At 43.7% G+C, this 24,455-nt stretch overlaps 1 protein-coding gene across 2 annotated transcripts in view; it reads left to right on the top strand.

The window, feature by feature from the left end:
* LOC139762493 (uncharacterized) overlaps positions 1-24,455 on the top strand; it is a 130,834-nt gene that overhangs the window by 1,424 nt on the left and 104,955 nt on the right. The gene's annotated exons all lie outside the window — the stretch shown is intronic.

The raw sequence follows: 24,455 nt of genomic DNA, 5'->3' as shown, positions 1-24,455 counted from the left end.
GTACATACGAAGGATCTCGTCTTCGTTGTTGCACAGGCACTGCACCCGTCTAGAAGACTTGTGGCTTACCACTTGAGTAGTTTACTTATACAACCACTTACCCTCCTGGTACAACCACTTACCCTTCCTGGTACAACCAGTTACCCTCCTGGTACAACCAGTTACCTTCCTCGTAGGTGGCAGAACACTAGCCTCATTCCTAGGCATTTGGTGGTCAAAGACAGACTGATTAAAAAAAAGGCGAATAGATAAGGGGGAGAAAACATTGGTGACTTATAGAACAGAGACATAATATCAAGGATTCAGATACTGTGTGTTGATCCCCTTGAGGAAGCCTCGGGGTCGATTGAAGAGACAGGATTGACCACACACAAAAAAGGGGGACATCTATATGTGTAAGATGGTGAGCCCCTAAAAAAAAAAAAATTACTTGAATTAAGGTACATAATGCCATGGCGACAGTGAGGTAACCTTCTTTAAATCATTGTATGTATACGAGGTGGGTGAGGTGAACTACCCGACCACCTTAGAAAAAAAAAAAAAGCGTATGCAAGTGTCCCGAAGACTGGCGAGGTGAGTGACCTGACCACAGAGGAGGTACGGGGGGATCATATTAGACTCTCGAGGTGAGTGACCTGACCGCCAGGCGTCTGCACAAGGTGAAACAAACACGTGAGGTGAGTGGCTTGACCACAGCACAGGTGAAACGAACACGTGAGGTGAGTGGCATGACCACAGTATAGGTGAAACGAACACGTGAGGTGAGTGGCATGACCACAGTACAGGTGAAAAAACACGTGAGGTGAGTGGCTTGGCCACAGTACAGGTGAAACGAACACGTGAGGTGAGTGGCTTGACCACATTACAGGTGAAACAAACACGTGAGGTTGAGGTGAGTGACATGACACCATGAAGCATGTACACAAGGTCAGACCGACTCGTCAGGCGGAAGACATGACTTCAGAACATGTCCACATGTACAGACAGACACATGAGGTGAATGACATGACTTCAGAACATGTCCACATGTACAGACAGACACATGAGGTGAATGACATGAGTTTACGGATCATTTGTTAGCTCGGGTATCAGAACACTTGCGAATGATGATTCTGAAAAGTACAGTAACGCTCTTAAAGGTATTGGATGCGTCCCTTTGTGATTTTTAGGAATATTAAGACCGTATTGACCAGGTGTGCTGAGGGGGGGTCAACATTCTGAATACGTAACAGTGGTGTGAAGAACGTGTTATGAACAAGGATTTCGGCAAAAGGGATGAATCAGGTCATGTCACCCAATATTGGGAAATACAGGTACTGTACTAGAGAGAGGGAGATACAGATTGCTCACAGAAATAATGTACTTTATTCCTGGATTGAATTACTATAATTTCAGTAATCAGAGGATTATAATAATCGCCTATTAGTTAACATGCTCGATTAATATTCAACATTAAGTTCATGTTTGCGTGTAACATCGTCTTTTACGTATTACATTTCGTAGTTTACGAAGAGGTTATTGTTTTGTATCTTTGTTAAAGGTGATTACAACACTCACTACAGCATACAACATGCTATGTCGGGTCTTGTGGTATGTACATGGAAATATATACATTGTGTGTGCAGTTTACATACCTGCATGAAAGATTTTCCCGGGCTAATACCTAGGTAGCTCGCCCGAGTTCAACGAGCCGATGCTGTGAAGTAACACACTTGGGTACGAAACACTGAAGGGTACATATGGTTTGCTCCAAGGAGCTTCGAACCGACCAATCAGGCAGTAATTTCGGCCTCAGTGTCTTCGGCGCAGCCAATCACAGGGTAGTATGATCAAGTGTATCACCGAAAGAACGAATCAGGGTTACTTTTACATTCAATCACGGAGTCGTGTTTGAACAGCCAATCAGGAATTAGCAATATACTCGATATCACTGGAGGGACCAATCATTGACACCTGATCGAAAAACTCTCGTCATTTGAACGCTCAAGTTGGAGAAATTTTGTCATTCTTTTTCCTAAGTATGACTTCACTGTCCTAGGGGGAAAATAATCTGGTAATAACAACTGCGCATGCGTCAGTCGAAGCCCGGATGTCAACAATCAAGATGGCGACTACCATTGGTGACCACATGGTAAGGGTCTTAATCGCATCATCATGTGTAGTAAATCATTAGTTTTGATTGTCCCATTTCCAGTTTCATCCTATCGTATTTCATATTTACGTTGGCAATCACTTTTCAGTCCAATGTTGAGTTTGATTCAGTGTATGTGTCACCAAGTTCCTTTTTATTTTGATAATTACCACTAAAGAGAATTAGTTCTTTTTTCTTATTTATCTAAAAATATATAACGTATCTTTATTTAATAGTGATACAGTCCGTCAAATTTATTATATCATTTTTAAGCACATGGCGAGAGTGGCAACGTCAGCTATTAAAGAAAGATCGTAAAAATGGAATATATGCCTTTTGTCATTTGCACCCACGACCATAAGCCAGCCAGCCAGCAGGGAAGGAGACGGGGTGTGAAATTAACCTTCAGGTACAACACCCAGTGTTCCAAGACGAGGGTTCTTTACTGTATCTGAAAGGAAGATAAGGTAAGGTAAGTAAGGTAAGGTGGTTTGGTTAAGGGCAGCAAGACGAGGGTAGAGGCCCTTGGTAACGTGGTTGTGTTGCGTTAGGTAACGTGACACGCTTTCAGGTAGAGGGTACTCGATAAGGTCTACTGGCATGGCTGAGGGAGGGAAGGTTTAGGTAACGTAGTAGGTTTAGATGGTTAAGTTAGATGTCACGAGGTTTAAGATAGCACCCCCGAAAATCATTATGCGGATCAAGGCGAGCAAACACACACACACACACACACACACACACACACACCCGGCATTAAAGGCGAGAGTGTGTCTGTTTGAGTCAACATGCCGACTAGAAACGGAAAGTCGAGGATGACTTGTACACCAAGCCTGTCTCACCATCCTGGTCACTGGATCAACAGAGGCTAATTCTTAAGGTGACCGAGTGGCAACGCTCCCTCGGGATATCTGTGGATGGGACTGGATTATATATGGAGAAAGCATTAATCCACTAGCTTCATCCATTAACCTCACCCAACCACCCCTTGCATCGTGCGGTAATTCAAACAAGTCTCTCCTTTTACTCCCTCTCGGTTTCTTCGGCCCTCCCCTTTCCCCCTTTTGCTAAAAGCCCCCATTTCATGGTCTTTTGGCGTTCCATATCCACCCTTCAGGGAGGAGGAGTGGTCTACCCCTGGCAGTGCAATGTGTTAACAGATAATTTAAAACACCACCAAACTTCTTAACGTCATAGTGGGCCAAGGAACCTCACCTCTGGACCGGCAGATCCTGTTGGCTATACATGAGTTCTGCCCATTGGAAGGTGACCATGGAGGGCACACCTAGCCCCTCCACGGTCAGGTCTCCTTCGGCGTCTGGGAATAACCTCCAAACCTCACATGGCATGACACATGGCATGACACATGGCATGACACATTACCATAACCCCGTCTCACAGATGGGTATGTCTTACCGCCTTACCATACCAATAGATAATGGGGTGGGGGAGGGGGGGTGGTGTTACCCATAGATAATGGGGGGGGGTTACCCATAGATAATGGAGGGGTGTTACCCATAGATAATGGGGGGGTGTTACCCATAGATAATGGGGGGTGTTACCCATAGATAATGGGAGGGTGTTACCCATAGATAATGGAGTGGGGGGGTGCACTCACTGGTCCATGCAAAGTCGTTCCTCCTTGCCCATGTGTGGGGTTTTTTTTTTCGCTAATGGGTATTGCCATGTTGCTTTTACTGTCCCCCAAGACTCGATCTAAGGCTTAAATAAGCGATGACTTAGGTATATATCTTTATCATGCGAAGATCTGAATCAATTTTTTTTTTTTTAGATGAATTCCATCGAAATATTTTTCTTGTCAGACATGATAGCAGCTGTTGGAATAGTAGAATACATTTCCCGTCACACGTAAATTCACTAAAGTCTTCGTTTCCGTAGATGTTCATCGTTAGGTACGGATCCTAACCGACGAATTTGACGCATTTGCTATAGATCTGAGAACACAGATACTTCGTAATTTTCGAGAAAAAAGTTTAGGTCGACAGAACTTGCGAAAATGTCACCTAACTGACCTTTATAGTAAAATTTTGTGGGAAATTAAATTTTGAGCGGTATAGTCAATTTTTATTTATTTATTTATTTTTTTTTTTTTTGAGCGGTGTCGTCAAAAATACAGCATCGTCTGTTGTGTGACGTCACATGATCAAACATGCGATGGAATCCGGTCGTGTCTACAAGAACGTAAACAGTCTTCTAACAATGTATTGCAGATCGTAAAATGAAGGAATCGAGTCATTTTGAAACGAGACAAAAGACAACAACAAAAAAAAAGTAGATCTCAACTGCCAAAGGAAGTTAGTTAAAGTTTACATAACTTCTTGTCAGTTTTTCTCGCTCATGTTTCGCCTCCATTTTCGTTCATCAACCCCACGTTTTTCCTTGATGTTCATCACCCTCACCACTATCGCCTTCATCCTCCTCAAACAACGCACTGCCCTCCACAATAACGCCCCCGCTACCCTTCAAAATAACGCCCCGCATCCTATATCCCATTTCCCTCAACGATACACTACCATTGTTACTCGTGAATATCACTCGCTATGCAGAACACAGTTTCGTTGCCTGGCTAAACTGGATAAATTTTATATCAACATAGCCGTGATAGATTACGAATCAACATGGCCCATGGATAAATTACGAATCAACATAGCCCTGATAGATTACGAATCAACATAGCCCATTAATAGATTACGAATCAACATAGCCCATTGATAGATTACGAATCAACATGGCCCATAGATAACGAATCAACATGGCCCATGGATAGATTACGAATCAACATAGCCATGATAAATTACGAATCAACATTGCCCCTGTCGCTGAAGGCGCCACCGGACAGTCATGGGTGGAATGCTAATCAGGGCCACGTAGGATGGGGCGGCCAAGATGGACGGAGGCTGGATGTTCTGGTCCACCAACGTCACTGCTCGAATCCCCTTGTTCACTTGCGCTCCACTCGTTCGGAGTGTTTGCTTAGCCACGCCTGACCTTGGCTCCAGGCCTAGATGACCTGGCTGACAGCGGGCAGTGTTTGTCATGGAAGTTGCATCGTGGTGAATGATAGTGTATAAAGTTCCCAAGTGCACTTTCGTGCAATCATCACATCATCAGGGGAGATACGAGAGAGAAATATTACAGTCAGGTTGATGATATACACAACGTAAGTACAATGAAATATTTGTATTGTTATTATTTGTATTATAGTACAGTTATTTTTGTTTTTTCTTTTTATTAGTACTGAACCGCAAAGCACAACAAGTAGTAAACAGAGTCTGAGAAACATCTTATTTACTTAACCCAGAGCGTTGTGTATCTCATCTTTGAGTTACAAAAAACGTAGGTCTCCAGACCTTGGGTCCGCTTGCCGTCATATATCTGAAGTCTAGTTAGACCATACCTCGACTATGCAGTGCGGAAAATGGGAAAAGTCGGAGGGAAGGCATTATTAAAGAAAACGAGAGGCGGTTCAGCCAGCAAAGAACAAAAGAGAACCAGGAATATGTGATGATACGGAGGATGTTTAAAGAAAACGAAAAACCACACAGGAAATGATTATAAGAAATGGTAAAGTAAAACACAATCGACAGGATAACTATCAAATACCGACGAACCCACGCGAGAATCCGTAAAGAAATTGGGGTGTGTGTCGGAATGGCGCTCATGAAAACGGGAGGATCGGCGCAGAAAACGAGGGGCGGTTGAGTGGGAGGATGACTATAATTGGCCGGATAATGATCAAAAATGTGAGGTGATTATATCGCGGGTGCGAATACCTATTTAGGAATGATTATACGAGGCATTAGAACAGCAGCAGCAGCAGCAGCAGCGACACAGTTCTGGAGTGGATGTAAGTCCGGTTCTCCTGTGGTCAAGCAGGTGATCTTGACCTTAACGGGCGGCCTCGGTGATACCGGTGTTCAGCACTTTACTAACCTGTTTCTCAGGGTTGCATTCAAGTCGCCATTTTTTTTCTTCTTCTTCTTCCTATTCTTATTTAAAGCAGCGAAGATCAAGGTAAACAGACAGACAGACAGACAGAGAGGAAAAGTCTCTCTCTCTCTCTCTCTCTCTCTCTCTCTCTCTCTCTCTCTCTCTCTCTCTCTCTCTCTCTCTCTCTCTCTCTCTCTCTCTCTCTCTCTATCTATCTATCTATCTATCTATCTATCTGTCTGTCTGTCTGTCTGTCTGTCTGTCTGTCTGTCTATCTATCTCTATCTATCTATCTACTTATCTGTTTATCTCAATCTATCTCTCTATATCTATCTATTTGTGTATATATATGATATGAAAAGTGTCCCTCGGCAAGGCTGTATTTTCTGACTCCAGATGAGTCCATCCTTACCCTCCTACGTACCGTAGTTTTGGATGCGACAACTTTTTGGGGCGATGTGTCCATCATCTACACTAGATTTCTTACGTGTGCATAATTTCATATTGCTACACATTTACTTTTCATGTTTTGTTCAGGCGCTTAACCTCACAGGCTGGGTTAGACATCTCCCTCATGGTAAAAAAAAAAAAGAAATAATAACTCATTTTAGGTCATCATTTCAGTAATTAATTATGGTTCTTAAGGTTCAAATTGCAATATTGTACCAGCACACTACGCTGTGATTACTTTCATATGAGTCTCCCCCCGCATATGATTACTTTCTCCGTTTTCTCTCTTGCTCCCTGGTCGTTACATACGGGTCTGTTCTCCATCTTCAAGAAGACCTACCTACTTGTTCGATGGCGAAATAGGCGGATCACAGTGGACGAACTTAAGTACTAATTGTCACCATGTCTTTCCTTGTCGCCCTTTCATCTATTTTAAGAAGTTGTTGATGGCCGACTTCTGTGTATCTATATCTGTGGCTCCGTTCCTGGTTCTGGAGAGAGAAATGGATTTTGCATTGCATCCGGTAGTGGAGGAATGGATTCTGTATAACTCATAGAAGGGAGGGAATTCTCTAGGAAGTTCACGAAGGGAGGGGATTCCCTATATATATAGGCAACTAAATAGACGTTATCAAAGCTAAGGGATTTGTGGGAAAGTTAGGGAGAATGATGTAAGGATGTATGAGTTGAATGAAAAGTTGACATTCATTTTTTTATTGTGGAAATACAGTTTTAATTGATAGATCTCCAGCACGTCTATATACCTATCTCATTAGGCTGACAAAACTGGTGTAGCATGATATGCAAATGAATATGTAGGTAGAACGTATATATTAATTAGAAATTTGTCCGTGTATTCTAAGAACATGATTAATGATAATATATCTTCAACTTAAACGTAATTTACCCTTAAATTATCAAGAATTTTATCCTTTATTTTTACTATTGTTTATCCGTCTTACTTTCACCTTTAAGGAAAATAAGCAAAGATTCGTCATCTTAGTATTAGATTTAAAGACTCATATACTACTCAAATTCGAATGATTTGAAACGAACAAAATTGAATATAATAGTCACAAATTGATACAGTTTCTTTGAAGCACCGCTCCAACTATGAGCACTTATGCCCAAATCAGAGCCAGGCTTGTAAGATATATGTATATATGTCCGAACCTGCGCCGCGTACCCATTTATCATCTAACTCTAAAGGGAAGAATGAGTGAATAACTGGGTTGGGCCTGAAAATGGTTAAGGCTCCCTTGTTCTTACATCCGTTTTCTCTCGTACCGTTTTCTGCCGAGGAGGGGGGGGGGGGAGACGGTCCGCCAGCGCTGAAGTCACACCTTCGTAATATGTCATTCGCAGTTAACAGCTCCTCTTCGTCCATACAATAACAGGTGTCAGCCATGATTTGCATTAATACTTACCCCGAGACCAGGGTGATAACAATTTTCGCCACGTCTCGGCTCTAAGCGGCAATTTAGAGTCAAATGTATCACGCAGAGTGAGGGCGTTCACCTGAACCTGTTCGTAAGAAAACGAGTTAGGATCATAATGCATCTCTGTGAACCTCCGAGGGAAGGCATCGCCTCAGATGACTACAGCTGAGCATCTGTATGCGAAATATCAACACAAGAAAACAATGCAGCAGGTAGTTCAAACCCTAATATCTGATGGGCAATAAATTTCGCTTTTTCTTTTTCTTTTTTTTTTCCTTCCAGATTAATGGGGTTTTTTTCTTCTACCCTGAGGTCAGGCAGAACACAGTGTGGCCTGAATGTTAATGTGTTGAACTACTGGTTCCCACCTCGTTGACTGGGATAGCGATGACTCTAAGGTATTATCCCCCTGGCAATAGTTTCATAACTTTAAATGTAGCGGAAGATACCTTTTCTTGAATATATGTAAACATATGTGTCTGTCTGTGTGTATGTATAGCATTTTTTTTAGAATTTGTAGAGTGTATCGAAGAACATTGTTAGAATTGGATGATTTAAACAAAGTCAACAATAAAGTTATGGTTGAAGTTGATGATAATAAAGGAATTAGAGTAGTTGACATAGAAGTAATATAATCAACCCATTAATGAAAGACGATATCATTCGGCTGAGCGAGAACAATAGAAAACGGAAGCTATGAGAGGTAAGACTTGTCTTTTTTTAATTTACCCTCTCGACAGTCGCAGAGATAAGGCGTACATCATTTTATTCTTATCTTATAAGATGAATTTCAGGGATAAGCGTCTCATTGTACGTTAAGACTCCTTGAAGTTAATGTATAATAATTCATTAAGATTCAGATGGAATATTTTTTTTGGCTCTTTTGTTTCTTCAAAGAAAACGGGATGATGGATTCAATCTAAATGATACGATCTGAAATCGAATTAATGAACATTTCAACGCTTGAAATGACGCCTTAAGTAGCGTTAAATAAGGTTTTGGATACACCTCACTTTCGTTTTGGGTCAGAAGTCTGTAAAAAAAAAAAAAATCTTGTTTAGTTATGGCTTTAAAGTAGCGAAGATCCTCGCATCCCCTTCACTACCTCAGTCAGAAAGAATAAGCTCAGCGAGCCATAGTCTGAATCTATGGTGAGAGAGTATGTGGGCTTGAAATTACCTCCCAACACCTGAGGAAGGTGTTGGAGTCTTTTCGATTCTTGATATATATCTTGATGTTGTTTTTTTGTTTGTGACCGTGGTAGGATTACAGTGTGAATAGAGGCTGACCGAAATAATCGAGTTAGTCCACAGGAGTTCCACATACTTGTGTTTTAAACGTGTTTGTGTGTTGATGGTTCAGACGACAGACCCCTCTGTTAGTTAATAGGTTGTTAATGGTAATAATGATTATAAAGATGGTAATGATTGTACTACTATTATTGATGATAAGTGATTTGGTAAAAATATATCAAGGATTACAGATAGGAGAACAACAGTTGTTTACATTTACCGTTTATGGAAGACAAGCAAGTAGCAGTTATTTACGTTCATTTCATATAGATATATCTTAGAGTTTTCGACCATATTGGGATGATTCTTCTGCGTGTCATTAGCGCATCCGTTAATGTATAATAATCGTGTCTGATTATATTCTATCAAGGTTTTTAGAACAAGTTTATCGTAATATCATTCATTACGTTTCTCTTCGGAATCATGTTGGCATATCCACCTAAAGGGATTTTCACACACACACACACACACACACACACACACACACACACACACACACACACACACACACACACAATTAGTCACAAAGTCACATCCTTCACATTTCCACTACAGGTAACCCACCATTCGCAGCGCCCACCGACTGACAGAAATAATACCTGACAGTGAACGGTATCACAGCCCACCTCCACCGTAGGTGCCACCCTCCGCGCCATCTGTCGCCACCCCGGCGAAACTGTTCTCTTTCTTTGTACGTTGTGGCCTATGTCATCAAACCAGCAACCCCTGTATTTGGAAGAGGTGATTAACATATGCAAGAATTCGGTATACGATAAAACGTATGACCGCTTGAAATGTACTGAGGCTTCAGTCGATGATATATATATATATATATATATATATATATATATATATATATATATATATATATATATATATATATTCTGAGCATCGCCGCTATCAGACTGATGTGATTCAAACTGGTTATGACACGTCACGGGCCATTCTTTTACGCTTGGTATTGTCATCATGTAACTAATGATTCCAAAAGAAAAAAAAATGAACATAGAAAGGTATTATGTGTGTGTGTGTGTGTGTGTGTGTGTGTGTGTGTGTGTACCATCAGTAATGTATCCTTTTGTGTGTTGAGTCCACAGGTTGATCTATGAGGCTGTTCCACTTGGCAAATAGATACGAGAGCATTTAGGTCATTAATCACGCTGAGACTGAGCCACACGTCTTATATGGTATATCCCAACACACTGACCGTGTAGCCTCAAACTTTGGCAATATATATATATATATATATATATATATATATATATATATATATATATATATATATATATATATATATATATACATGTATATGTTGGAAAAGATCACAAATTTGCGCGTGATCGAGATATTCCTGAGTCCACGGGGAAAATGAAACACGAAAAGTTCCCAAGTGCACTTTCGTGTAATAATCACATCATCAGGGGAGACACAAGAGATGTATATCAACTGTCTGTTATATTTCTCTCTTGTGTCTCCCCTGATGGTGTGATTATTACACGAAAGTGCACTTGGGAACTTTTCGTGTTTCATTTTCCCCGTGGACTCATAGGAACATATATATGTATGTATGTATGAGTTGTACAGTTGGGTTCTTCCTTAGGGATGATGGTAATGGTATTAATGTTGCGAGTGGTATGATGATGGGGATGATAGTGATGATGGAGATGATAGTGAGGATGATGATGATGATGATGATGGAGCCCTTTCTCTGTTGGGCACTGGCTGTGGGGGGGAGGGGGGTGGTCAAGACCATGGCAAGGGAGATAACTGGAAGTGTTCGAGGCACTAGAGTGGACAGGACTGCCTCTCACAAGAGAGGCACACTAAGAACAGTGGGTCAGCGGGTGACCACGAGAGTAGGAAAAGGTGGGTTAGGGGGAGAGAAACCACAAGACCAGAGAGCGGGTTGCCAACCTAGCAGTGGAGGTCAGCAAAAGGAACCCAAAAGGAAGACTAGAAATCACCCACTCATACACGTTGGTAACCCCTGATGCACGGTAGGGGGATCCAGGATGCACGGTAGGGGGATCCAGGATGCACGGTAGGGGGATCCAGGATGCACGGTAGAGGGATCCAGGATGCACGGTAGGGGGATCCAGGATGCACGGTAGGGGGATCCAGGATGCACGGTAGAGGGATCCAGGATGCACGGTAGGGGGATCCAGGATGCACGGTAGAGGGATCCAGGATGCACGGTAGGGGGATCCAGGATGCACGGTAGGGGGATCCAGGATGCACGGTAGGGGGATCCAGGATGCACGGTAGAGGGATCCAGGATGCACGGTAGGGGGATCCAGGATGCACGGTAGAGGGATCCAGGATGCACGGTAGGGGGATCCAGGATGCACGGTAGAGGGATCCAGGATGCACGGTAGGGGGATCCAGGATGCACGGTAGGGGGATCCAGGATGCACGGTAGGGGGATCCAGACGAGGCTGAGGTAGGCAGACAATCGTAAATTATCCATGTTATTCATCTCTGTCTTGTAAGTACAGGAGACACGTGAGCCAATCGAGAGCACCCGTGAAGAAAAAGGATACGAGCCATTTTCTTTTTCTGTACACTAATAGGCCTTGTGGATCCTCACGCTCGTTTTCTTCGCTTCAGAGGTGCTGTTGTTAGTCCAGCGTCTCTGGTTTAAAGGTTTAAAGGGGTGTGGCGTTGGAGGAGAAAGCCCGGAAGGCTGATAGATAGTAATTTCCCGTCGATAGATTAGGCATTAGTTTAGAAAACGGATTTCAAACTGAAATTCATATTCATGGCATTAGTTTAGAAAACGGATTTTAAACTGAAGTTCATATTCGTATGTTATCCTCTTGCCGCCGAGAATAGATCAAAATCCGAATTTTGAACTTTGAACGAATATACCTATTCTATCTTAACCTTCTGCCGCTGAGATATGATCGGCATCCGGAGTTCAAAACTGATTACTCATTATTTGTGCGGTGATCACGCGCAGAAATCAGATTAATCAGATTAATCAATTACGGATCATTCCATCTTGATTGACGTATTACACCAATTATACCAGGACGACGAGAGAGAGGGAAAGGGACGACCCTGGTTTGATTGGTCCACAGAACCATTAAACACACTAACAACAACAAACAAAAAAATTTTAAGATTAGACATTTGCCATTAAGGATTCTTTTTTTCTTTATTTCGTAGCGTTCAGAACTTGCGTCCAAAAAAAAAATCCATAAGGTTTCGTTCATGTGAAATGACGCGTGTAGTTTCGTGTTGGCCTGTACGAATGACGTGGTATACGTCGTGTGAGATGCTGTACCTTTCCTAACACTAAAGAGAGAGAGAGAGAGAGAGAGAGAGAGAGAGAGAGAGAGAGAGAGAGAGAGAGAGAGCAAATGAAATAGAAGAATTGGTTCATTTCATCTAGGATGGACGAAGAAACTACAGAGACAGGTCATATCCCGGGGAATATATGTCATGTAATCTCTCCCTCTTTCTCTCTTTTTTTTTTTTTTGTATCGTGTTGGTTATTTGGAGGCTTTAGGCCTGCCTGTCAGCTGCTGGGGTCATTAAGGCTGTGAACGTCAAGTTATATGACCACCAGTCGCCTAGGAAAAAAAAAAAATTGAAGGCCTCCCTCATGTGTTGAAGATAATTCTAAAACCATGTAGATTATCACTGCGTAAATGGCCCATACCTTTCTATCAGCCCTGAACAAGGAATTTCACTGTTGGTTTCAGAGAGGACAAAATATATACGTGAAAGTACAGTGCTGGAATTGCTATAGGAAATAAAAAGAGAATACGAGAATTCGACCAACATTTTTCGTTATTCGTATTTCTTTAAGCATTCTCCGTTATCCGTATTTCCTAAAGCATTCCTCGTTACTCGTATTCTTAAAGAAATTCCTTGACTAGCGAGTCTCCGCTTGTGTATGCGCGTGTACCTGTACCTAAATATGCATTGAAAACCTCGCCCAAAAACCAGCTGGAAGTGACATGTCACCGCCTCGTCCACCCCAACACTGTGTGACACGAATGTCCGGCATGTTTTCATGAAAGCGAATACAGACGTCTTTCCGCGATCCTGAGACCTGCCCGACACTGGGCTGCCCAAGATCGTGTTCGCTCTTCTTCAGGAATCTGCGTCAGGCGCCTCCACGCACTTGCCAACGACCCACTCATGAGGACCGTGGCGTCCACCCAACACCTGGAGTCTCTCGTGGTATGCCTGGAGCAGTTAGGGGAGCTTGGCAAGAATCCATTCAAATGTCCTGAAACGACGCGTATCGTTTCGACGCTTCACTCAGCCATTCGAGACAGCCGAATTCCGGTGGGTGATTTCGCCTGGGAGAGAAAAAATATTTGAGGTATTAGAAGGATGCTGAAGAGTTGGAGATAAGAGAAAGAATGATTGTTCACTGACAGTCGGATGAAGAGGTCCTCCAGCGTGCGTCCGTCTGTTGGTTTAAGACATTCATAAGAGGGATTCGTCGAGTGGTTCAATGTTTCTACATCGCGATAAGAGAACGGAACGTCGTTCAGCCACAGACCCTGGCGAATGTGATGACAGATTTCTTTCTCTTCACATTTACTCCACATCTCTGGCATTCTCCTCACCTCATAAGGCTTCACTGTGGCCTCAAGCAGCGCTAAACATGAGCTGATGCACTTATCACAGCGACAAGTGGAGAGAAAGGGGGGTTTCGACTCCCCCACAAGTGTATCAGTTCTCATGGCTGACACTTCTGATAGCGACCTGTGGTAGTGAAAGGTGCACAAAAGCGTTCGCTCGACTTTCGAATGGGATGAAAAATGTTGACTAGTAACGTATAGCGCCATTTAGAGCTGAACTTTCACACCGCCGGATTTTGGCTTTATCAGGACCAATCTGGTTGAGCCATTAAGGCAAGATGTATGGCAAGGGAAAGTAATTTGGAAAGCCTGCAGTTACGTACGTCTGTCAGCGACACAGATGACGATCGCTGTATTTTGTTGAGGTGAAATGAGGTGAATGAGGAGGAGAATGTCCGTGCCAAGACCTGGTTTAGGAGTAAATAAGTCTCACCAGAATCGCCGAAGGCAGAAAACGGCCCTCGGTACATCACTCACTCCTCACTCACATGCAGACTCTCTCTCTCTCTCTCTCTCTCTCTCTCTCTCTCTCTCTCTCTCTCTCTCTCTCTCTCTCTCTCTCTCACACACACACACACACACACACACCATCAGTATCTACGCATCTTCTTCATTATCACCATTACCGTCTGAGCTGTGGGGCGTGACCCGGCCTCGCCTAATTTGGCCCCCTGGGAGATTGTACCAACAAACAATTGCTTGTCTTTGGTATGTCCTTCCACTCGTAGACCGGAGGGGAGGGAGGAAAGAGGAGAGAAAGAAGCGAGGACACCCCAGTGGTTACTGGATAAAAAGAAGGTTCTTTTCGGTGTCATGCAGGAGGTTAATTGAAGGCGACCTTCCCCTTACTCAACCCCCCAACAGGAATGAGCCCCCTCCACCCCACTTCAGCGGGTCCAACCCCCTCATGTGGGAGGGAGAGCTTTTGCAAATACAGGCGTGATGGAGAGAGAGAGAGAGAGAGAGAGAGAGAGAGAGAGAGAGAGAGAGAGAGAGAGAGACTATGTAATTAACCATTCGTACAGTACAGGCAGAAAATTCTACACTCGCGGGGGCCCCCATCTCTTGAACTTTCTCTCGTCATACAGCTTTTCAAACTTCCGTATATGCTGTCTATATTCACAGTTTCATCGCTCATATTATTTCGTAGTTTGTACATGATTTAGTGTAGTAATGATTGTGTCATTAGCAGCAGAGGAAATGTCCTTTTGGTAAGAGCTGAGTGGGTGACATGGCCCTGTTGAATTCATATTGTCTGTTAGGCTACAACACTGATGTCATGTCATTAGTCATATGTAATTCTCTAGTGAAGGACATCCGTATGTACCTTTACATATTTCATGTGTTGCCACTTTACTCAGGTCATTATAAGTGTGATAAGTTCGCGAAAATGAGCTGTCGTTTTTTTTTATTTCTGTCCTGTTACAAGAAAGACTTTGAGACGAATCACTTGAAAGAATTTCCACAAATATAACTAAAGAACTTTTCTCTTTTTTTTTTAAGTGGGGAAATGTCATCGTCTTTACGCAAAACCAAGAAAACTGTTGTCTGATATTTAATAATTCCCTCGGTTTAGTCCTCAGAGAACAACCCCTAAATCACCTCTTTTAAAGCACTGTCTCCCCCATAAAAGTCCCCGTCTCTGTGAAGACCCCCACGGAAGGAGTTGAGGGGTAGACTTAAAGCCGCCAGAAAGGCTGAAAGGAAGGAGGAAAATGATGGTTTTCTAAGATGAGGATTATATGATAACTGCTGTGATACCATCTTGGGTGTGGCTCACGCACCCTTGATAAACATCTCCCCAGTTTGAACCCTGACCACAAGGGTGGAAGTGCGACGCCCGGCGGCTTGTCCTCCCTCGGCATCAACCCCGGGAGACATATCCTTAATTATCCATTTGTCACCTTGAGCCGTCCCATCCCATTATAGGAAATGGAGTCCCTCCCTCCGTCCGAGGTTGCCGGGAGAGTCACGTAAGATTCGGGGGTTCCTGGATCGCTGTAGATTCCCACCTGGAAAAAAATGGTTCTCCACCTGGTTGTACTCAGAGAGACTCTCTCTCTCTCTCTCTCTCTCTCTCTCTCTCTCTCTCTCTCTCTCTCTCTCTCTCTCTCTCTCTCTCTCTCTCTCTCTCTCTCTCTCTCTCTCTTTCGACGCCTCTTATTCCAGGGATCATGCACTCTCTTCCGCCGATCGATATCAGACACAGTTTCGCCATTAATTGTCTAGGGGGAAGGAGACTTTCAACTGGACCCTTTCCTTTGGGAAGGGGCGGCCCCCCCCAGTGGAGGATGTGGTGGCGAGGTGTGCCCCCCCCCCCCCCCCCCAGCATCCAGGGCTGTAGGTTAAGAGGACACGCCACCAAGAGACCTGCTAGAAGCCGCGTCTTTCAGGGGGACCTTTCTGATAAGGGCCTGTGATTGAGCAAGGGAGTTCTCACCGTAGATCATCCGGTGTAGGTCGTAGTCTCTCTCTCTCTCTCTCTCTCTCTCTCTCTCTCTCTCTCTCTCTCTCTCTCTCTCTCTCTCTCTCTCTCTCTCTCTCTCTCTCTCAGCCATTGGTTAGTACGTCACAACCAGTAAATAGAAAATACGCGAGTGAGAAACACGTCAACGATGAAGACTGGACAGGTGGTGATGACACAAACGCAGGGAGAGAGTACCAGTGTGTCCTGCTGGACTCGTACACATCAGTGGCACCAGTTTCCTTGCCCATCTTCTGGATGTGGATTTGCCAGAATTCGACAGCAGTGTTGATCCGTGTTGTGATATGTACGTCCTGGGCGCAGAGAAAGCGTGATGTGGATTTTATAGATATCATTTTCATTGAGGCTGGAATGTAATGGTATTTTTCTAGCTCTTCTTCTTCTTCTTCTTCTTCTTCTTCTTCTTCTTCTTTTTCTTCTTCTTCTTCTTCTTCTTCTTCTTCTTCTTCTTCTTATTCTTCTTATTCTCTTGAATGTATTTCAGCAGTTTATCAACTGAGTTTCAGGTGACTGCCATGATGCTGCAGCAGGTTCTGAAGGTATTGTTGTAAGCGCTAAAGTTACCGGATCGGGTTTAGGAGATCTAATGCTTGGAAGTTGTCTGGCAGGATTGCAGTCATTCCAGCCAGTTCTGGAGGCGTGTAAACATGGTTTTTTGTTTTCCTCTTTGGATTTCTCAGCATTTTGCTATTGGTTCTGATAAGATTTCAGAAGCAGTTTCAGTATTTCATCAAAATGTTTGGGTTCTAAATAGTTGCACTTGATTTTAGAGGTGCACCAAGACTTTTAAGAAGTGTAATAGTCTTTGCATTGAGGATTTCAGTGCTCTACAGAAATATGCCAAGCAATTCCGATAGCTTACCAGTTGCGTTCTGGAATATTCCACTATTTTTTTCACAGAAATGTAAAGCACTTTCCAGAAGCTTGCAAGCATCTTCCAAGAGTACACTGGCACCCGGAAGAATTATTCCAGTGCCTATCAAAAGTGCGCCAAGAATTTTCCAGAAGTGTACCAACGAATTCCAGAAATGTGCCAGCGGCTTGTACACGTGTACCAATAGCTTCCAGTGGCGTTCCAGCGGTTCAAAGATTCACACTTGGGTAAAATAGGACTTCCTTCTTCAGTAGAGTTTTACCAGGGGCACGGCAGGGGAATCCAGCAGATAGTCGTCATGTTTTCAGTAGTTATATACACATCTTAAAAATATATATATATATATATCTTCAGGAAACCTAAGAAGGCCTTTGTTTGTAGCTTGATCAGTTTGAATATCTGTCAAATTATTACTGGAGTGACTAGGTCAGTGTCTCATCATTCCAAAAACCATATCCTCACACACACACACACACACACACACACACACACACACACACACACACACACACACACACACACACACACACACACACACACACTTCACACTACCACCTTCCCACTACCACCTGCCCACTACGTACCACCTTTTCACGCTACCACCTGACCACTACCACCTGCCCACTACGTACCACCTTCTCATGCGTTACTTTGCCGACACCGCTATCGGATGAAGCGCCGATAACCACTACCAACCGCGCGATCGTTATCGGATTGTGTTGGCGCTAGAGGTGTTATCTGATCACGTCTGGTCCTGGAGCTCGGGGGTGATGTCTTATCGCGCTATCTTTGCCGAGGGAGAAGCCTCATCTTCGAGGAAGAACTGTGTAAATCGTGTCTCTATTTGCATAATGAAGATGAAGGTAAAGAAAGATTTATGTCTTTTTTTTTTTTTTGGAGAGTATCGAACAGGAAGAGATGGTGTCTGTTAAAGATAAAGAGATAATGTCAGGTAGATAAGACGAGATGATTACTCATAAAGAACTACTTTGAGAATATGGATGGTAAACTAGAAAGCTTCTAAATCAAAGTGAAATATAGACGTATGGCTTTCTCCCACACCTTTGGCTGGGATCTGTTCAGTAGAATCACTTATTAAGTTAAACGTTTGTAAGACTGAAGTCTTCATCATCAATTTAACAACGTTTTATAATCATGTTCAGTTAGTGTGGATGTTATAAATCATTTCGTAATGGCCATTTAGGAACAAATAACCACCACTTATTCAACAGCATACACACTGATGTTATGAAGTCAGTGGTAAACGAATTATGAGGTACGATTCAATAACACCCCCGGATTATTTACGATTGGAAAGGGAGGTCTGAGACGGTGAGAAATCTTGAGGTCATGGTAATTAGGGTAGGTCAGCATAGTCGTCTACCGCAACATCGCGAGGGGAATAAAAGGTCAATGGGTTGTTTGCAGAAGCCAGGGGCTGCGGAGGCGGGCGCATGAGTTATCAATTATACTTTGGGTCAGTCCTGAGTCACGCCGACTGGTGGGGGTTTTCATCCCAGCCCCAGCCCCACCTCGATCCCAAGGGCTCCTCCCACCCCAACCCAACCCCCACCCCCGAGCGATCCTGCAGGGGGCTATGAGAGAGAGAAAGAGGATCCCGAAAGGCGACGGCCTCACAGAAAGAGACCTCACAACGCTGCTGCATCCGTCTATATGAGGGATTGTCGATAATTTCCGAAGGATATCTTGTGAGATACGATGAGGTCTATGGAAGTTATTAAGGCTGCTGAGCGACTTGGAGATGCCGGTATAGACGCACAGAATTTCAGTATACGAGGAGATCTGGAACATAGATTAACCTCCTGACTCAGGAGCATCATTCTGTGGATAGATGCTTATCTATCCGTCCAGATAGAATCGCCATGTCCAGTCGTATAGCGTGAGAGTAGCGATAGAACTAGATTAGTATATCTGTTAGTATCAGAGGCAATGGGGAAATTAGACCACTTCGTAAGGAAAATGATGCTGTGGTCATTGTGCGTCGAGATTGGGTAGGTTACGGGAGATGAGAGAGAGAGAGAGAAGAGAGAGAGAGAGAGAGAGAGAGAGAGAGAGAGAGAGAGAGAGAGAGACGTCTCGAGTGAGATGTGTGGAGATCCGGAATGATAATCATTGGCGGAGGTTGAGGGAACCCGAGAGAGAGAGAGAGAGAGAGAGAGAGAGAGAGAGAGAGAGAGAGAGAGAGAGAAATACGCGGCCGCCTCGACCCTTTACGATAAGATACGCTTTCCCTACCAGCACAAATCGAGGGATAATTACTCGCTTTGTGACCTATTATTTCAATTTTTTTTTTTCCCTCGCCTCCTTTGACGGCCACCGACACGCAGGGAGGGAGGGAAGGAGGGAGAGAGGGAGGGAGGGAGGGATGAACATGAAGCTTTCTCCATCGTGTCCCCTTTGCGACAGACCTCTGGCCAGGTGGGTCTTTACCATAGCTTTTGATCTCCTCCGACCACACCTACGACACATTTGCGACAGGTTAGGTTGAGGGCTTTGCGATCGTTGTTGGTCCTCTCCGATCACAGCTGCGACGCAGGTCGTCGTAGACCATCGGGTCTTCTGTTATGTGTCCTTCCCGTTTACTATCCTCCAGCAGGTAACCTCGTCACAGGCCATCGGGTCTTCTGTTATCCGTCGAAGGACATGGAATAGTCGCCTTTCACATCGTATGGGGGAAATGACCCTGCGACCTTTTAATAATGTCGTCTCTATCTATCTATCCGTCTGTCTGTATCTATCTATCCACATCACCTGTTCGTCTGTTCATCTACTTATTCACATAAGCGACAGGTGATTTTCCCACATCCCTTCATCACCCGTCACCAGATGGGAGGGAAGAACACGGGTGTGAGTGTGTGGCTGTGTGTGTGTCTGTCTGTCTCTCTGTGTGACGCAGGTGTGGGTAGTGGCGTCACCCATCACCACAGACATCGATGCGTCAATACGCTTTACCCGTAGTGACGCGGGAAGGGAAGGAGTGGATGGGAACGACCCGGCCCATCACCACCATTCACATAACAGGGAACGGAGTCCGTGTGACGCACGGGGGTGAGGAGGCCACGGCACTCGGAGAATTTCACCCCAACAGTTCCAGGAAGGTGATGATCACGCATTTGGGCTCCACAGCTACAATTATGATTCCTTGGGGGGGTCAGCTCTGGGTGAAATTAAGGAGGCGGAGGGGAAGAAGAAGAAGAAGAAGAAGAAAGAAAGAAAAAATAATAATGGCCACATCCCTTAAATGGGTTAGGGAGGCGTTTGGGAGTGGTTGGGTGTGGGGAGTTTAAGGAAAAGGTTAAAGGGATGATATTCCCTCGATCGTGGTGGTAATTGGTAAACATTTTGTATGTCAGGTTGGAGGGCGAAAGGAATGTTGGAAAAGAATTCATATTTAAGGTTGAGAAGTAGATTTCTTCTGTGAGTTTCTAGCGCATAGTGTGTGTGTGTGTGTGTGTGTGTGTGTGTGTGTGTGTGTGTGTGTGGTGTAGTGCACACAGGCGATATGGACGGCGAGAGAAACGGATAGACAGATAGTGGGAGAGGTAGAGAACCGGAGGTAAATTCATGGCATAGCGAAAGACCAGAGACTGTAAGGAAAGGGAATCACCCTCAACCTTAAACAATATGCTCCATTTACCTTAAACAGAATATGCTCCATCTACCTTAAACAGAATATGCTCCATCTACCTTAAACAGAATGTGCTCCATCTACCTTAAACAGAATATGCTCCATCTACCTTAAAGAGAACATGCTCCATTTACCTTAAACAGAATATGCTCCATCTACCTTAAACAGAATATGCTCCATCTACCTTAAACAGAATGTGCTCCATCTACCTTAAACAGAATATGCTCCATCTACCTTAAACAGAATATGCTCCATCTACCTTAAACAGAATATGCTCCATCTACCTTAAACAGAATATGCTCCATCTACCTTAAACAGAATGTGCTCCATCTACCTTAAACAGAATATGCTCCATTTACCTTAAACAGAATATGCTCCATCTACCTTAAACAGAATATGCTCCATCTACCTTAAACAGAATGTGCTCCATCTACCTTAAACAGAATGTGCTCCATCTACCTTAAACAGAATATGCTCGATCTACCTTAAGCAGAATATGCTCCATCTACCTTAAACAGAATATGCTCCATCTACCTTAAGCAGAATGTGCTCCATCTACCTTAAACAGAATATGCTCCATCTACCTTAAGCAGAATATGCTCCATCTACCTTAAACAGAATATGCTCCATCTACCTTAAACAGAATATGCTCCATCTACCTTAAACAGAATGTGCTCCATCTACCTTAAACAGAACATGCTCCATCTACCTTAAACAGAACATGCTCCATCTACCTTAAAAGAGAATGTGCTCCATCTACCTTAAACAGAACATGCTCCATCTACCTTAAAAGAGAATGTGCTCCATCTACCTTAAAAGAGAATGTGCTTCATCTACCTTAAACAGAACATGCTCCATCTACCTTAAAGAGAATGTGCTCCATCTACCTTAAACAGAATATGCTCCATCTACATTAAAAAAGAGATTGTGATATCATTATCATCCTTGAATTTCTCATTTAAGTCTCCAGGAACAAAAGAGTCTACGAATGTCTTCATCCCTTCGTCGTGGTACAGACGAAGCAAAAAAAAAAAAAAGTAATTGTGTTCATTGAAGGATAAAAGGAAAAAAAAAACGACAATTATTTTTTTAACAAATTACTTAGGGTTTAAGCGGTCTTAGTAGTGATTGAGCTACCGTAAAATTGTTGGCTGTTTGAGGAAAATGAGAATTTAATTACAGAAGCTCTTGGGTAGCACACCAGCATGATGTTTGTTAGTCATTATGACTGGTGGAATTTAAGCAGGATTGGAGACTTGAGAGATGAGGAATGGGATGAATGGAGAGAGAGAGAGAGAGAGAGAGAGAGAGAGAGAGAGAGAGAGAGAGAGAGAGAGAGAGAGAGAGAGATGGAAGAGAAAGGAGGTGGAGAGGGGAAAGTTAGAATGGGGAAGAAGATACATGTGATGGAAAATAAGGAGGAAGAGGAGGAGGAGGAGGAGGAGGTAGAAAGAGAAGATTAGAAAGATGATGAAGAAGAAGTAGAGGTGAAGATGGAGGAAGAAGAAGAAGAAGGAGGCGAAGGAGGAGGAGGAGGAGGTAGGGGAGGGACAGAACAAGAAATACACAAGGAAGACTGAGTGATAAACCCATCAAGGCTTGGCACTGTGTTTACGCCATTGTTCATGGGTATTTAGGGGCAAATGATCGTCTGACGTCACGGGCGTTTAGGGAATGATGGTCTGACGTCACGGGTAGTACGGGGAATGATCATTTGGTATCGTCGGTGGTACGGTAGATAACCATTTAACTTTCGCTACACCACATTTGTTCAGTAGTTTGAAATTGTTATTACACACACACACACACACACACACACACACACACGCCACTCAACCAGAGGAATTCAGACAGTGTGTCCACTTCATATGGATGCACTAATCCAATGTGATAGTTGAAAACTCATGTCCTGCACAAAAAAAAAGACAATTTTTTACAAAGACTACACACACACACTCTCTCCCTACCCTGTGGACACATCCTAGGCGCTACTTCTCTGTGAGGATGTGTGGTGTGGGTGTGGGCACCCGGTCGTGGAGACATTCCAGTCCTCATTACAGAAGAGAATGAGGAGAGTTTAACTTTCCCAAGGTGTGGAAGGCTAGAGGAAATGTGGATATTCTTTTTACATACTTCCTTGCAAGCACATTTCTCACTGACACTGTCATTCCTTCTTTGATCGTTCCGTCACAAAGCACATATCGTCCTTAGGCGTTCCACTTGTAACCCATTCAACCCTATTCCTTTCCTTTGCCATGCAGGCGCTCAAGATTTGCACCAACGCATCAAGATTTGCGTTCTTGCACCAGGACTTACACCCGTACACCAAGACTTGCATCCATACACGAAGACTAGCATCCATACACCAAGACTTACACCCATACACCAAGACTAGCATCCATACACCAGGACTTGCATCCATACACCAAGACTTGCATCCATACACGAAGACTAGCATCCATACACCAAGACTTGCATCCATACACCAAGACTTGCATCCATACACGAAGACTAGCATCCATACACCAAGACTAGCATCCATACACCAAGACTAGCATCCATACACCAAGACTAGCATCCATACACCAAGACTAGCATCCATACACCAAGACTAGCATCCATACACCAAGACTAGCATCCATACACCAGGACTTGCATCCATACACCAAGACTAGCATCCATACACCAAGACTAGCATCCATACACCAAGACTAGCATCCATACACCAAGACTTGCATCCATACACCAAGACTAGCATCCATACACCAAGACTAGCATCCATACACCAAGACTAGCATCCATACACCAAGGACTAGCATCCATACACCAAGACTAGCATCATACACCAAGACTTGCATCCATACACCAAGACTAGCATCCATACACCAAGACTTGCATCCATACACCAAGACTAGCATCCATACACCAAGACTAGCATCCATACACCAAGACTTGCATCCATACACCAAGACTAGCATCCATACACCAGGACTTGCATCCATACACCAAGACTAGCATCCATACACCAAGACTAGCATCCATACACCAAGACTAGCATCCATACACCAAGACTAGCATCCATACACCAAGACTAGCATCCATACACCAAGACTAGCATCCATACACCAAGACTAGCATCCATACACCAGGACTTGCATCCATACACCAAGACTAGCATCCATACACCAAGACTTGCATCCATACACCAAGACTAGCATCCATACACCAGGACTTGCATCCATACACCAAGACTAGCATCCATACACCAAGACTAGCATCCATACACCAGGACTTGCATCCATACACCAAGACTTGCATCCATACACCAAGACTAGCATCCATACACCAGGACTTGCATCCATACACCAAGACTAGCATCCATACACCAAGACTAGCATCCATACACCAGGACTTGCATCCATACACCAAGACTAGCATCCATACACCAAGACTAGCATCCATACACCAGGACTTGCATCCATACACCAAGACTTGCATCCATACACCAAGACTAGCATCCATACACCAGGACTTGCATCCATACACCAAGACTAGCATCCATACACCAAGACTAGCATCCATACAC

The sequence above is a fragment of the Panulirus ornatus genome, chromosome 43 (genome assembly GCF_036320965.1).
Source record: "Panulirus ornatus isolate Po-2019 chromosome 43, ASM3632096v1, whole genome shotgun sequence".
NCBI classification, from domain to species: domain Eukaryota; kingdom Metazoa; phylum Arthropoda; class Malacostraca; order Decapoda; family Palinuridae; genus Panulirus; species Panulirus ornatus.
This window is presented reverse-complemented; position numbering and strand designations above follow the sequence as displayed.